At 44.8% G+C, this 16,591-nt stretch overlaps 1 long non-coding RNA gene across 1 annotated transcript in view; it reads left to right on the top strand.

Moving 5' to 3' along the window:
• LOC135177964 (uncharacterized) overlaps positions 1–16,591 on the top strand; it is an 87,367-nt gene that overhangs the window by 43,328 nt on the left and 27,448 nt on the right. The window contains exon 2 of the long non-coding RNA XR_010303284.1: positions 780–847. This is a non-coding gene — a long non-coding RNA (uncharacterized LOC135177964). The remainder of the gene's footprint in view (positions 1–779; positions 848–16,591) is intronic.

The following is a 16,591-nucleotide window of genomic DNA, read 5'->3' as shown; positions in this document are numbered from 1 at the left end:
AAATTAATATTTATAGCATTATAAATCTCTGTGAAAGGCAGTGCCTACTCAGAGAGAGAGCACTCCCCTTCAGGGAGCTGTAGACAGCAGTGCAGTCACCCCTGAGTCTCCTCCAGGCTGCACACCTCCAGCTCCCTCAGCCTCTCCACAGTAAACTCGGAACACATCCCACTGGGTAGCAGAGAGGGTTTCTTCCAGACTATTTCACTGTTTTATAGAGACTCCTGACACTACTTAGACATTTTCAGCAATGGACAAACTTCATGACTTAGAAAGTGCCTTTCTAAAGTAATTTTGTTTTACTCTATTGTGTTCTGCAGGTGATGGGATTATTAATTCTGATCTACATTTGGGTATTCTAGGGAAAACGTGTTAGAATATCTTTCAGGGCTGGAATGGAAGTAATTATGTTATTGAGTTAACAAATCATATGGTCCAGTGGGAATATTTTCTGTCCTGAATATAGTGTCATTATTTTATAGCCTAAAACGGTGATTAAAATGTTTTTCTATGTATACTTAATTGCTTTCTTGATTTGAAAGCTTTTTTTGGGGAGTATGTGTGTGCTTGTGTTGTTTTGTTGGTCTGGTCTTTGTTTTCCTTTTGTTTTCTACCCAAAGTTGATTAAAAGCATGCCTTTAGTAGCATGAATATGTGGAATAGAAAACTGAGGGAGCTTCAGTTTCATTAAGCCCAAAGACATTTTCTTACACCTAGAACTTCTTAATTCCCACATTTAGAAATCTCATTAACCATATTATCTACTTTTTTTCTTACAGAGAACCACTGCCTGCTGTGTTTGCTCTTAAATTCCCATGATACTAAAGAGATTTCTGTCAGAGTATAGGTAAGAAACATGTCCACTTATGTTTTTGGTTTATGTTTTTGGGTTTCTCCAAAAAAAAATATGTTCTGTTTAAAAGTTCACAACTCATTCTGTTTTGAACATACCAGAAAACTTTTCTAGTAGGTGCAGCAACAAATTAAAGTTGATTTGTGCCAGAAGTGATGTTTTATCTTGCATATATTCAGAATGTTAAGTTACAATTTTCATCTTACATTTCCATTAATGTTTTGGTAGAATGAAACCCCTTTAAGAAATATGTAGACCTCACAAAATACTGTAGAATAAAACCTGTTCATACATTTCATGTTAACATATAAACAGTTGCTAGAGGAAATAATGTTTTGAAAGTGTGCCTTATAAAAGCGCCACATTTAACCAGAAGAATTCAGAGGGGATTAAATTTACTTTGTCCACAGCAACCCCAAGCAGTGCTACAGGCTGGGGACTGAGTGGCTGGAGAGCAGTCAGGCAGAAAGGGACCTGGGGGTACTGGTAGATAGTAGCTGAACACGAGCCAGCAGTGTGCCCAGGTGGCCAGGGGGGCCAGTGGCATCCTGGCTCAGGAGCAGTGTGGGCAGCAGGACAAGGGAGATTATTCTTGTCTGTACTCAACACTGCTCAGGCCACACCTTGAGTGCTGCATCCAGTTCTGGGCTCCTCAATTCAAGAGAGATGTTGAGGTGCTGGAAGGTGTCCAGAGAAGGGCAACAAAGCTGGCGAGGGGCCTGGAGCACAGCCCTGTGAGGAGAGGCTGAGGGAGCTGGGGGTGTGCAGCCTGCACAAGAAGGAGGCTCAGGGCAGAGGTCATTGCTGTCTGCAACTCCCTGAAGGGAGGCTGTAGCCAGGTGGGGGTTGGTCTCTTCTGCCAGGCAAGCAGCAACAGAAGAAGGGGACACAGTCTCAAGTTGTGCCACAGGAGGTCTAGGCTGGATGTTAGGAGGAAGTTGTTGGCAGAGAGAGTGATTGGCATTGGAATGGGCTGCCCAGGGAGGTGGTGGAGTTGTCCCTGGAGTTGTTGAAGCAGAGCGTGGATGAGGCACTTAGTGTCATGGTCTAGTTGACTGGATAGGACTGGATGATGGATTGGACTGGATGCTCTTGGAGGTCTCTTCCAACATGGTTGATTCTATGATTCCATGATATCTAAAGATGGTCTGGCTGAAATGAAGGCAACTAAAGTAAAAATTGCTGGGCCCTAAAATATTTTCTTGGATGCCAACACTTAACTGTGGTTGTTTCTAACTTTGCAGGTACTTACTGGATGTTTTATCCAGTAGCCACATATCCATAACTTACCCAAATTTCATGTTTGACATTACAGATAGCTTGACTTGAACACAGTTTTCCTTTTTGCTTCTCAGCATCCAGGTGAATGGCAAGGTCGAGCTAGGAAGTGATGTTTGTGATTCCATGCATGCTTGCCTGTGAATCTTTGTGTCTAACTTCATTTTGGATATATTTTCTATCCTTAAGCAGCTCTGGCTTTTACATGAGGTGATGTTTCACAGAGGTGGAAAAGATCACAGTATCACAGTATCACCAAGGTTGGAAGAGACCTCACAGATCATCAAGTCCAACCCTTTACCACAGTGCCCAAGGCTAGACCATGGCACCAAGTGCCACATCCAACCTTGCCTTGAACTGCCCCAGGGACGATGACTCCACCACCTCCCCGGGCAGCCCATTCCAGTGTCCAATGACTCTCTCAGTGAAGAACTTTCTCCTCACCTCGAGCCGAAATTTCCCCTGGCGCAGCCTGAGGCTGTGTCCTCTTGTTCTGGAGCTGGCCACCTGAGAGAAGAGAGCAACCTCCTCCTGGCCACAACCACCCTTCAGGTAGTTGTAGACAGCAATAAGGTCGCCCCTGAGCCTCCTCTTCTCCAGGCTAAACAACCCCAGCTCCCTAAGCCTCTCCTCGTAGGGCTTGTGCTCGAGGCCTCTCCCCAGCCTCGTCGCCCTTCTCTGGACACGCTCAAGCATCTCAGTGTCCTTCCTAAACTGGGGGGCCCAGAACTGAACACAGTACTCAAGGTGTGGTCTGACCAGTGCGAAGTACAGATGACTGTTGGCAAGGATGTGCAAAGACAAATGGGGAAAAAAAACTTTATTAAATGCAGAAATCTACTTTGGGTATTGTGGAGCCATGTTTAGGAGCCTCTCTTTCATTGTATTCCAAGTATTAGGCTGTGATGGTAAAGTTTGATGTCACAGTTCAGCAAAGCCCAAGGTAAATGTACAAACTATTTTGCAATAGAGATCAATTTTGAGGGTCTAAAATGATCTGTGACCCTCATTTATGTACTTTAAATCATAAAGTACCAAGGCTAATGCATAAGTGAAACTCTTGATGGCTGGGGATGTCTTAGTCCAAAGTGCTTCTGCAGAAAAACCTGCCTCTAACGTTACACAGCACAGGCTTCTCAGAAGCCAGGGCTAGGTTTCTGCATCCACCATGCCAGTAGGTATATGTGAAGGTGAAAAGGTGAATGGTCAAAAATACATAAGCAAGGCTATTTGCTAAGCAGGGTCTTCTGTGTCTGGGTTCTCTCAGTGGCTGCGTCTGTTTGACTGGCTGATCTTGGTGTCCTTTCCAACCATAGGGATTCATTATGCTGAGATGTTGTGCTGAAGGGTTTGGTTTAGCCAAGGACTTGTCAGTGTGAAACTCAGGATTGGATTCGATGAGCATGAAGGGCTTTGCCAATCTAAGAAATGCTGTGATTCTGTGAAATGCTATTGCAACTACACCGTAGCCAGACAAATGATCTCTGGGTGCTGTCCCATCTGTTCAGCTAGAGCATAGATGTGTTGGCACTATGAAGCTCACATTTGCTTTTTATATCCATTTAAGAGAAACAAAACTATGTGCTTAATAAGAAGATTGTAAATCAGTGCACTGTGAATGCACGTGTTTGTTAGTCTGCATTAAGTCTTTTGTTTGGGCACTTTCAGAGAGATTGGAGTTGTCTGAAGTTGAATAAGGGCTTTGTTGTCTCAGTTCTCTTTCTTGTGTTTACTTAATACAATCAAAGAAACGTTTTCCTTCCTCCCTTTTCTTCTGGGGATTCTCTACTAGTGGCTGTAGGCTTTCCCCAGTAGTTTGTACTGATTTGAAATTTGTTGTTATGAAACAGAGCATTGCTAGGAATGGAAAAAAACATTCCTTCTGCTTCTCTGGCTCCAGTTTTAGATTAGCACCTAATAGATGGATTTCTGTGTCAAAGGTTTATGTTCTGTGATGTCAGAATACATAATTTGAAAATTAAACCCCATGTTTATCTGGGTATAGTTCATATGTCTTAGCCTTCATGAAGTGAGTAGTCTAGAGCTTGACCCACATCCTGACTACTGTGAAGATTTATGATGTGCTATAGAAAAGAGCACTCTCTGACACAGCTCTTAAAGCTGCCTTAGAAAGAAATTGCTGTTGTTAAAAGACAGAAATCTAAACAAGGACACTTTTACTAACTGCAGAAGTGATACATCTAAATCCATCTAAAATGTGGAGAGCTGAAACTCTTACTTTTCAGGCAGGACCTGCTAATTCATCCTTAGATGTGTTCTGCATTAGATTGTCTAAAGCTGTTTTTAAAATTGCCTGTCTCTGTGCCTTGCTGTTTGTTACTTCTAAACACATGTGATGGTTTGGGAGTTACCTGCCCCCCCCACCGAAATCACTCACACTAGACTCAGACACCTGGAAGTTAAGGAATGAAGCTTTATGTTCACATCTTAGCACAATATGCAAGCAGATATTTACAATATGTTACAATATTTACAGCTATATACAGAACTGTACAAGTTAAAAGCAATACAGAAACACAGCAGCCCTGCCAGAAACCAGAGTCCCCAGGAGGGGCTCCCAACCACCCTGCCACCATCTTTCCACCCCTCTGCCTTATCCCAGAGTTTGCCTTACATGCAGGGTGAGTTTGGAGGATTGCCAAGGGGGGTTAGGAATCAAAAGGGTTGGTGAAAAGGAGAAGGATTAGTTGGGTTACACATAAGCAGAAGAGAAGCACACATTCTGGCAGACAGAGACATACACTCTGTCTTACCTGTGTTTGTGTTCTTGTTCTTATCCATCTCAGCAAGCCTATGAGCGAGATAGACATCACCATTGTTTCCTTTTCACAGCCTAGCATCTAATTTCTCTTACTAAAATATTCCAGTTAGCCTCAAAGTAGCACAACACAATTGAAAAAGCTCATTACAGTAGTAATTGGGGTCATCTACTCCCTAATGTTACATCCCTTTCTTCATAATCTTCAGTATAAAAAGCATATGTAAATCTTTAATCTCTACATTTGTTTGTTCTTGTCTGGGCTGGAATTGCTTTGTATGCTTCTAGGTGAACGATGCTCCTCTTCCTTGTGCTGCATTTCAGTATTGTATAGTTTAAAAGCTTTAATTGTGCTTTTTCTAAACCTAAAGCAATTTGATGTGATTTGGGTACAGTTCACTGCTACGAAGTATTTAATTGGTAGAGAGATACCACTGAGTGGCATCCTGGCCTGGATTAGGAGCAGTGTGGCCAGTAGGACAAGGGAGGTTATTCTTGTCTGTATTCAACGCTGGTCAGGCCACACCTTGAGTGCTGTGTCCAGTTCTGGGCTCCTCAATTCAAGAGAGGTGTTGAGGTGCTGGAAGGTGTCCAGAGAAGGGCAATGAAGCTGGTAAGGGGCCTGGAGTACAGCCCTGTGAGGAGAGGCTGAGGAGCTGGGGGTGTGCAGCGTGGAGAAGAGGAGGCTCAGGGCAGACCTCATTGCTGTCTACATCTCCCTGAAGGGAGGCTGTAGCCAGGTGGGGTTGGGCTCTTCTGCCAGGCAACCAGCAACAGAACAAGGGGACACAGTCTCAAGTTGTGGTGGGGGAGGTCTAGGCTGGATGGTAGGAGGAAGTTGTTGTCAGAGAGAGTGATTGGCATTGGAATGGGCTGCCCAGGGAGGTGGTGGAGTTGCTGTCCCTGGAGGTGTTGAAGCCAAGCCTGGATGGGGCACTTAGTGCCATGGTGTAGTTGACTGGCTAGGGCTGGGTGCTAGGTTGGACTGGATGATCTTGGAGGTCTCTTCCAACGTGGTTCATTCTATGATTCTATAATATCTGAACATGCAGAACAAAATACTGGTTTCTTTGAAGTTGATGCTCCAGCTCTCACTGATTTCAGCAGAGCCAGGAATTCTGTGCTTACTACCAACAGCCAGTATGAAACTTTCAGATACTTTCCCCCCTTGCTTGTGACAAATGCAGGTGGGTTTTTTTGGGAGTAACCGAAAAAAAACCCAAACCCAACATAAGTTCAGGAAAGTTGAACTGCACACCCTATTAAGGAAGGTAAAACTTCTCTCATATCCACATGTAATATGTAGCTGTAGGAATTGTTGGTCACATTTCTCAATGTATTATCTTTCAGAAATGACACACCTCAAACTTCTTGTTGGTGTAATCCCTTTTGTCCTTCTCTGAAAGGGACAACCTCTCTCATGTCCTCTCTCCTTCCCCTACGTCCAGTCAGGAAATAGAAAACTCTTCCTAATTCCAGGATGCTGGAGTGAGTGCAACGTGGAAAGGTCATAATGCAAGAGCCATTAGTAGACTGCTTTCCCTGCTTGACTTTTGCACCGTCCCAGGGGTTTTTGTGGTTGTTTGCGTGGTTGGTTTTTCTCTTAGCTCTTTTAATGTTAACTGTCAGGAGCTTGTAATTCTAATTACTAAATGCCTTTTGTTATAAATGGCCTAAAGCACAGTTCATATTAGAGCCCAATGGCAGTCATTAAAAGTTAAGTCAGGATATATTTCATCTTTCAAGTTACTGATGCAGGCCTGCTAGGGAAACAGAGCAATATCTGAAGTTTTCTTCTTTGTGGTGTTAAGAGCTGAATCCTTTCCACTGTTATGGCATTCTGACACCTTTCTTCTGGTAGTAACAATGCCCTAGCATAGATAGCATGAAGCATTTCTCCTTACAGACTTTTACTTTATTCAAATAGCTGTTGCCCATGCTATAAATGTAAGGTGGGTGATAGAAAAAGATTTCATGGTGCCATACATCAGGACGAAAGTTTTACAGCTTTAGTGTTGCTTACAAATCAATTCCTCAGAGCCGAGCAACCATTAGCAGCTTTTAAGACTGCCTGGAGCTGTGTCATTCACTGCCGTTTTGACACGTTAATGCATTAATGGTATGTGCAGGCTGACATAACTTCTCTGAAGTACTATTACAGTCATTACTAGGAGTCTGCAGGATGATATGCAAAGTTAAGAAAGGTGACAAAACAGTATGCAGATACTCAGGCACTCTTAGAACGTTCGTTCAGCGTTGACAGTGCATAATTAAGACACTATGAAAACACTGAGACAAGGATTGTCTGCTGTGTATACTGTCAAAGAAAATAGGCACCAGTGAAGAAGGCAATCGTGTGAAAATGGTGGCTGGGACTGTCATAGAATCATAGAATCAACCAGGTTGGAAGAGACCTTCAAGATCATCCAGCCCAACCTATCACCCAGCCCTAGCCAATCAACCAGACCATGGCACTAAGTGCCTCATCCAGGCTTTTCTTGAAGACCCCCAGGGACAGTGCCTCCACCACCTCCCTGGGCAGCCCATTCCAATGCCAATCACTCTCTCTGTGAAGAACTTCTTCCTAATATCCAGCCTATACCTACTCTGGCACAACTTCACACTGTGTCCCCTTGTTCTATTGCTGGTTGCCTGGGAGAAGAGGCCACCCCCCACCTGGCTACAATGTCCCTTCAGGTAGTTGTAGACAGTAATGAGGTCCCCCCTGAGCCTCCTCTTCTCCAGGCTAAACAGGCCCAGCTCCCTCAACCTCTCCTCATAGGATTTGTGCTCCAGGCCCCTCACCAGCTTTGTTGCCCTTCTCTGGACATGTTCCAGCACCTCGACATCTTTCTTGAATTGAGTGGCCCAGAACTGGACACAGCACTCAAGGTATGGTCTGACCAGTGCTGAGTACAGGGGCAGAATAACCTTCCTTGTCCTACTGGCCACACTGTTCCTGATGCAGGCCAGGATGCCATTGGCTCTCTTGACCACCTGGGCACACTGCTGGCTCATCTTCAGCTTACTATCTATCAGTACCCCCAGGTCCCTTTCCTCCTGGCTGCTCTCCAGCCACTCAGTCCCCAGCCTATAGCACTGCTTGGGGTTCTTGTGGCCAAAGTGCAGAACCCTGCACTTGGCCTTGTTCAATCTCATCCCATTGGCCTCTGCCCACCCATCCAGCCTGTCCATGTCCCTCTGCAGGGCTCTCCTACCTTCCAACAGATCAACACCTGCTCCTAGCTTGATGTCATCTGCAAACTTACTGATGCTGGACTCAAGGAGCGGTTAAGAGAATCGGGGTAGAAAGTACAAGGTCTGCTCTTGTTCAGTCCTTTCATGGAGGAAAAAAGTGTTAAAAACTCATTAGCCTTTAGTAAAAAGGTTACAAATTTGTGAAGCCATCTAGGAGGCAGCAGATGGAAGTCATCAATCTTGAGTGTGTACTTAGAACCTTTGCAACTCAGAACAAAATGCATTTCTGGATTTCTTCAATCATCACAGATGTCTCCTAAAGCAAATTAGGCATAACACCGAACATTATCTGGAAAATAGATCTTTGCTATCTTTTGGGCATCATTCTTTCTCAGTCAGCTTTATTTTTCCTGAGACAATCATTAATCTGAATTACAAATTAAGAATTCTGATCACAAAATCACAGAATTAACCAGACTGAAAAGACCTCCATGATCATTGAGACAAACCTATTGCCTAACACCTTCTAATTAACTAAACCATGACACTAAGTGCCTCAACCAGTCTCCTTTTGAACACCCCAAGAGATGGTGACTCCACTACCTCTGCAGGCAGCCCATTCCAATGCCAATCACTCTTTCTGTGAAGAACTTCTTCCTAACATCTAACTTCTTCCTGAGTCTATGAACATCCAGCCTGACTTTGTCTTTCCGTCCCCACATGTATTATTTAATAGGCTGTTAAATGCATCAAGTAACTTAGTATCAAAATTCCTTAGCTTGGAATTAGGGAGCATCAGTATCTTGACAACTCATTGCCTCATGGTCTGTTGACTAGAATGACAGATAGAAATCATTCCTTGGATAACATCTTTGTGATGTGGTACAACAGCTGGGATTACTGTGAGCAGTCAAGTCTCAAGCTGCTGGCTTGAGGCTGCACACAGGTATCTTGAGCTTCTGCAGTCTTGATAGTAGATTTAAACTCTGTGCAACCCCAAGCAGTGCTACAGGCTGAGGACAGAGTGGCTGAGAGCAGCCAGGAAGAAAGGGGCCTGGGGGTACTGGTAGAGAGTAGCTGAACATGAGGCAGCAGTGTGCCCAGGTGGGCAGGAGAGCCAATGGCATCCTGGGCTGGCTCAGGAGCAGTGCGGGCAGCAGGACAAGGGAGGTTCTTCTGCCCTTGTGCTCAGCACTGCTCAGGCCACACTTTGAGTGCTGTATCCAGTTCTGGGCTCCTCAATTCAAGAGAGATGTTGAGGTGCTGGAAGGTGTCCAGAGAAGGGCAACAAAGCTCATGAGAGGCCTGGAGCAGAGCCCTGTGAGGAGAGGCTGAGGGAGCTGGATGTTAGGAGGAAGTTGTTGCCAGAGAGAGTGATTGGCATTGGAATGGGCTGCCCAGGGAGGTGGTGGAGTCGCTGTGCCTGGGGGTCTTGAAGCAAAGCCTGGCTGGGGGGCTTAGTGCCATGGTCTGGTTGATTGGCCAGGGCTGGGTGCTAGGTTGGACTGGATGCTCTCGGAGGTCTCTTCCAACCTGGTTGATTCTATGATTCTGTGATGTAGTCACCATTCTTAGAGATAAGGTCATATCAGAATATTTCTGTAAGTTGTCCACTCATGGGATGCACACAAAAAGAAATACAAATGTGTGGTAATTATGTCAAAAAGAAAATCTCCTCCAAAAAGGTGTTAAGTACATCTGGAGTTACTCCAAAGAGTTGATACTTTCTGCTTGTGTATAAATAAACAGGTGGAGAGTGGTCTTAAGTTTTCCACAAGGTTTAGTTTATGTTGTTGAAATCTGTCCTAAACCCTTTCATCTTGCCTGCCACCCAGCTGTAAATGTATACCAGTTTCTTCACATCCTATCTTTACATATGCCAAGTCAAGCAGTAGGCTTCCTTAAACTCCTGTTTAGCACTTGTAGTATAGCTGCTTTCAGAAGGTAAATAGTTAATTCTTTTGGGGGAAAACATATTTTCAAATCACCAAACCTAAAGCTAAATGACTGTTTTGCAAGAACAGGAGCTGATTAAGGACATCAGCAGTTGTCTGTTAATTGTTTACAGCCATAAACTATTGCTATATTTAACTAAAGACATATTTTAAATCACCCTAGTTTATTTTGTGCTCTGAAATGAACGAGCGAGAACATGGGTGATATTTTAGCTGATTCATAAATATTTAAAAGCCTGCTGATTTCCAGTCCTATCTTTTTGCAATCTGTTTTTCACAGATACTGAATTTAGTGGCAGGTTATTTTCAATAAAATTGCACAATTATCGTTCTTCTGAAAAAAAAAAACAACCAACAGTTAAAATAGCACAGAAAATCTTTAAGACCAGGAATTTCCTTAGTATGATTTATTGCCTGAAAGGTACTAATGTATTTCAAAAACATGCTAGAGCTGGATTTCTGCTGCCCTTAGAAACTCTAGCTTCTGGCTTGACAGTTTGATGTATGTATTTTCCTATCATAAAAAAGTTTGGATTGGAAGGGACCTTAAAGGTCCTCGAGCTCCAACAACCTGGCCATAGGCAGGGACACCTCCTACTAGGTCAGGTTGCTCAAGGAAGAGGCTCAGGGGTAGACCTCATTGCTGTCTACAACTCCCTGAAGGGAGGCTGTAGCCAGGTGGGGGTTGGTCTCTTCTGCCAGGCAAGCAGCAACAGAAGAAGGGGACACAGTCTCAATTTGTGGCAGGGGAGGTCTAGGCTGGATGTTGTTAGGAAGTTGTTGGCAGAGAGAGTGATTGGCATTGGAATGGGCTGCCCAGGGAGGTGGTGGAGTTGCTGTCCCTGGGGGTGTTGAAGCACAGCCTGGCTGGGACACTTAGTGTCATGGTCAGGTTGATTGGGCAGGGCTGGGTGCTAGGTTGGACTGGATGAGCTTGGAGGTCTCCTCCAACTTGGTTGGTTCTGTGATTAAAGGCCATATCCATCCTGGCTTTGAGCACTTCCAGGGTTTTGGCTTCCATAACTTCTCTGGGCAACTCATTCCAGTGCCTCACCACCCTCATGGAGAAGAATTTCTTCTTACTCAGCTCAGTCTAGCTTCTGACACTTTTGAAGCCACTGCCTCTCGCCCTATTGCTGCATGCCTTTGCAAAAAGTCCTGCTCCAGCTATTCTAGAGGCTTGCTTCAGACACTGGAAAGCTGCTAGAGAAGCCTCTCCTCAGAGGCTTCTCTTCTCCAGCCTGAACAACCTCAGCTCTCTCAGCCTGTTTCCATAGTAGAGCTACTCCAGTTTTCTGAACACCTTTATGGCCCTCCTCTGGCCCCACTCTAACAGTTCCATGTCCTTGTGTTTGCAACTCCACAGCCAGACACAGTGCTCCAGACTCTCACAAGGCAGATGTCTTTCATCGCTGCCGTAAGGACAAAGCAGTATTTGCTCCAGTTCTGCCAAGGCGTGAATATTTGAACACTGATTAGGAAAGAAAGCAACTAAGACAAAATTACTTTAATAAACATTACACCAAGTCATGAAAAATCCCAGAGGACCTTTGCAGGGGGTTGGTGTTGTTTAAAAAAAAGGTTTCCCTTCTCTCTCTACAGCATACAGATATTTTAGCTTTAAATTTAAACTAATTCCACAGACAAGTTTATCCCTCCTAGGAGCAATCTGGCAGTTTAGCCAAATTGGTGCTACACATCTTCTGTGTGCTGCACATCTTCTGTGGTTCTGTGAAAGACACAAATACATCTGTCTATAAATATAGATGCTTTGCTAGCCGCTCCCCTTCTTCCCCCAGTACAGTGTACTTTTAAATTAGCAGACATTGGAAGTAAAAGTAGAATCAAGTAGAATCACAGAAGCAGCCAGATTAGAAGAGGCCTCCAAGCTCATCCAGGCCAACCTAGCACCCAGCCCTGGCCAATCAACCAGACCATGGCACTAAGTGCCCCATCCAGGCTTTGCTTCAACACCTCCAGGCATGGCGACTCCACCACCTCCCTGGGCAGCCCATTCCAATGCCAATCACTCTCTCTGCCAACAACTTCCTCCTAACATCCAGCCTAGACCTGCCCTGGCACAGCTTGAGACTGTGTCCCCTTGTTTTGTTGCTGCTTGCCTGGCAGCAGAGCCCAACCCCACCTGCCTACAGCCTCCCTTCAGGGAGCTGCAGACAGCAATCAGGTCACACCCCCAGCTCCCTCAGCCTCTCTCCATTTTATCTCCTTGTGAGAGGTGAAAGAAACAAAGATGCATTTCTAGAAATGAAAAATAAACAAAAAGTGGCAGAGAGCAGGTGATGAAAGAAGGAGTTAAATTGAGTAAAAGGCAAAGAAATAAGAAAATAACCTGAAATAGAAATAAGATTAGGCAAAGGAAGATTGAGAGAAGGAGAAAGGAGGAAGGGAATTGTAAAATCTTTAACAGTACTCATAATAGTAAGTTGAAAAGTTTAAGATCTTTGGTTGATATAGTAAGATGTTCTTTCTGTTCAGTGTCAGGAGATGTTCTTTCTGCTCTGGTGAGACCACGCCTGCAATACTATGTCCAGTTTTGGGCTCCCTAGTTAAAAGAGACTGGACCTGCTAGAAAGAGTCCAGTGGAGAGCAATGAGGATTACTGGGCACTTGAGTATCTCTCCTGTGAAGAGAAACTGAGAGCTCTGGGGCTGTTTAGTCTGGAGAAGAGAAGGATGAGAGGGGATCTGATCAATGTCTATAAATACCTGAGGGGTAGGTGTCAAGTGGATGGGACCGGTCTTTTGGTGGTCAGCAGCAATAAGACAAGGAGTAGCAGCTACAAACTGGAACATAGAAAGTTTCACCTCAACATGAGGAGCAGCTTCTTTACAGTGAGGGTGACAGAGCCCTGGAACAGGCTGTCCAGAGAGGTTGTGGAGCCTCCTTCTCTGGTGACTTTCCAAACCTGCCGGGATGCATTCCTGTGCGAACTACCCTGGGTGATCCTGCCTTGGCAGGGGGTTGAACTCCATGATCTCTGGATGCCCTTTCCCACCTCTAAAGTTCTGTGATTATGTGGTAGCAACAAGCTGCTGACAGATACAGCCACTAACCTTGAGTTACTCTGAGGGCTCTCTCATGTAAAGAAATGTGCAATTGGGAGGTACTCAACAGAGGTGAGCTCATTCTCAGAAACCATCTCTTGTTATTCCATTTATGTTCTTCAGTTTCACCCTATAGCATTTGGGAAATCATGCTAGGAAGTTTGAGATATTTTCTACCACTGCCTTGATGGATCAACTGCCAAATGAAAATGATAAGAACATGTAAGGAGTGGAAAAGAAAGGGAACAGCTAGTTGTGGAAAGCTGGAAGAGAAATTCCTTGAGTCTTTCTTTTCCTTTATTTCCCTTTCAGATACATTCATTGCAGTTGTGGTAGCCAGAGGGCACAGACATATTTATGGGACCTATTAATCAGTTTGATTTGTGTTGTTTGGGAAAAAAAGGATTTTTTGAGGATGTCTAGAACAAGAAGAGGGCTAAAAAGATGATCAGAGGGCTGGAGCAGCTCTCTTGTGAAGACAGGCTGAGAGAATTGGAGTTGTTCAGCCTGGAGAAGCAAAGGCTCTAGGGAGACCTTATTGTTGCCTTTCAGTAGTTAAAGGGGGCCTAAAATGAAGATAGGGACAATCTTTTTAGCCAGGCCTGTTATAATAGAACAAAGAGTAATTATTTCAAAGTAAAAGAGGGGAGATTCAGGCTGGATATAAGGAAATTTTTGTTCTAGTGAAACACTAGAAAAATACCAGCACAGCTTGCTCTGAAAGGTGGTTGGTGTTCCATCCCTGCAAACATCCAAGGTCAGGTTGGATAGGGCTCTCAGCAACGTGATGACATTAGAAGATGTCCCTGATCACTGCAGGGGCTTGGATTAGATGACCTTTAAAAGTTCCCTTCCAAACCAAAGCATTCTATGACTCTCTGACTACGTAGCCAGAAACTTGTCTCCTTTGTGTCAGAAGTGCACGTTGCGTGTTTAGGAACTCAGTGTCCTCTACTCCATCCCTGACTTTGGTGGGGATAAAGGAGATAAAAGATCATTAAACAAATCCAGAAATTGAATCTTTCCTCCTTGTGTGCTCTCAGCAGTGTTGTGATGCTAGAGCTGACCTCCATCTCAGCAAAGGCGAGGACCAGCCAAGTACACAAAGCCCCTTGTACTGCCCGCGACGTTTTGTCTTGGTGGTGGTGTTTTTAACGTGTTTGGTAGAGCTCTCTGTAAAGTGAGGTTTGTCTTGCATTTTGGTCATGCTTAGACTTTTAAAGTCAAAAATGAGCCATGAGAGATTGGTGGAAAATAACTTATGAACGAACTGGATTAAAAGTCCACATCGCAAACTGCGAGATCCTTTAGCAGTCGTCCATGCTACAGTTAGCAAATATTGCTGTCAGATTGTCTCTAGTTGCTGCCATATTACTTTTAGTGCTGGTGATGAGAAGCTCAGCATGAGCCAGCAGTGTGCACTTGCAGCCCAGAGGGCCAACCAGATCCTGGGCTGCATCAGACGTGTGGCCAGCAGGTGGAGGGAGGTGATTCTCCCCCTCTACTCCTGGAGGGGCAGTAGGCTTTAGCTTGATACAGAAATGCATTCCTTCTCAGTGAGAAATGTATTTTGTTCAGTGCTTCCTGCCACTGGAGCTAGTGTAGACATCAGTGTACAGGTGCTTAGGCTTCTTTTTTCCTTTTCCTGCCAAAAGTCCTGGCATAACACACAACCTACAAATGGTTTTAAACAGAAAATGCTTTTATTGACTGGCATAATGGAACAACTTCAAACTCTGGTAAGATTTAGATACTGGTGCTAACTGAAGGCTATTTTCTATGGCAGATGGTTGAGAAGGACATCAAAGGGCAAAAATCTAGATATAAACTTTATGACCAGCACTAGTCTTGGAAGTGTAATAAATTTTACAGAGCTTTGAAAACTCTTAACACCATTTTAGCTGTTGAAGTAGTTTAGGGAGGCTGGGAACAGAGTGGCTGAAGAACAGCCAGGCAGAAAGGGACCTGGGGGGTACTGGTAGATGGTAGCTGAACATAAGCCAGCAGTGTGCCCAGCTGGGCAGCAGAGCCAATGGCATCCTGGCCTGTATCAGGAGCAGTGTGGCCAGTAGGACAAGGGAGGTTATTCTGCCCCTGTACTCAGCACTGGTCAGGCCACACCTTGAACACTGTGTCCAGTTCTGGGCTCCTCAGTTCAAGAGAGATGTTGAGGTACTGGAATGTGACCAGAGAAGGGCAATGAAGCTGTTGAAAGGACTTAGCACTTTCTTTCATCACCTGCTCTCTGCCACTTTTTGTTTATTTTTCATTTCTAGTGATGCATCTTCCTTATAGCCCTCACTTCTACAAGGACATAGAATGAAGATAGGCTGAGGGAGCTGGGGTTGTTTAGTCTGGAGAAGAAGAGGCTCAGGGATGACCTCATTGCTGTCTGCAACTACCTGAAGGGAGGCTGTAGCCAGGTGGAATTAGTCTCTTCTAGGTAAACAGCAATAGAAGACGGGGACACAGTCTCAAGTTGTGCCAGGGGAGGTTTGGCTTGGATGTGAGGAGGAAGTTTTTGGCAGAGGGAGTGATTGGCATTGGAATTGGCTGCCCAGGTTGGTGGTGGACTCCTCATCCCTGGAAGTGTTGAAGCAAAGCCTGGCTGAGGCACTTAGTGCCATGGTGTGGTTGATTGGCCAGGGCTGGGTGCTAGGTTGGGCTGGCTGAGCTTGGAGGAAGATCTCTTCCAACCAGCTTGATTCTATGGTTCTGTAACAGGCTGGGGTGTTTGCCTGGGGTGAAAAGTGCATTCACATCAGGTGTCCTCAACTCCATCATGTGGTAGGTTGCCCTCACATTGTGTTTGGCTACAAATTCTGGATCAACACCTGTCCTAGCCACAGTCCACATGGGGGATTCTATCTCCAAGCTGGTTAAGCTTAGAGTTGATTGTTGTTGCCTTTTGATCACCTTCATACTCTGCCATCAGTTTGCTGGTGAATGTTTTAATTTACAGAAACAGTATGGAGATGCTATTATTTCCAACTGCTAAAACAAAGCCTTCTTACTGCCATGGTCTGGTTGATTGGATAGGGCTGGGTGCTAGGTTGGACTGGATGATCTTGGAGGTCTCTTCCAACCCGGTTGATTCTATGATTCTATGATTCTACTGACATTGAAACTGAAAATTAATGGCAAAATGGTACTTTGAGAAGCAAAAATACGAGATTTGAAACTTCTGCTGTAAATTTTCTTCTGAAATGCTTAAATATTTGCTTGCAAGGCTGAAGAGACCTGGAGATAGCAGATTATTTTAAACCACTGATCATTCCTGTAGGTCATAGAATCACAGAGTCAGTCAGGGTTGGAAGGGACCACAAGGAGTAGCCAGTTCCAACCCCCCTGCCATGCCCAGGGACACCCTACCCTAGAGCAGGCTGCCCACAGCCTCAGCCAGCCTGGCCTCAAACACCTCCAGCCATGGGGCCTCAACCACCTCCCTGAGCAACCCATGCCA

The sequence above is a fragment of the Pogoniulus pusillus genome, chromosome 9 (genome assembly GCF_015220805.1).
Source record: "Pogoniulus pusillus isolate bPogPus1 chromosome 9, bPogPus1.pri, whole genome shotgun sequence".
In the NCBI taxonomy this organism is placed as follows: domain Eukaryota; kingdom Metazoa; phylum Chordata; class Aves; order Piciformes; family Lybiidae; genus Pogoniulus; species Pogoniulus pusillus.
This window is presented reverse-complemented; position numbering and strand designations above follow the sequence as displayed.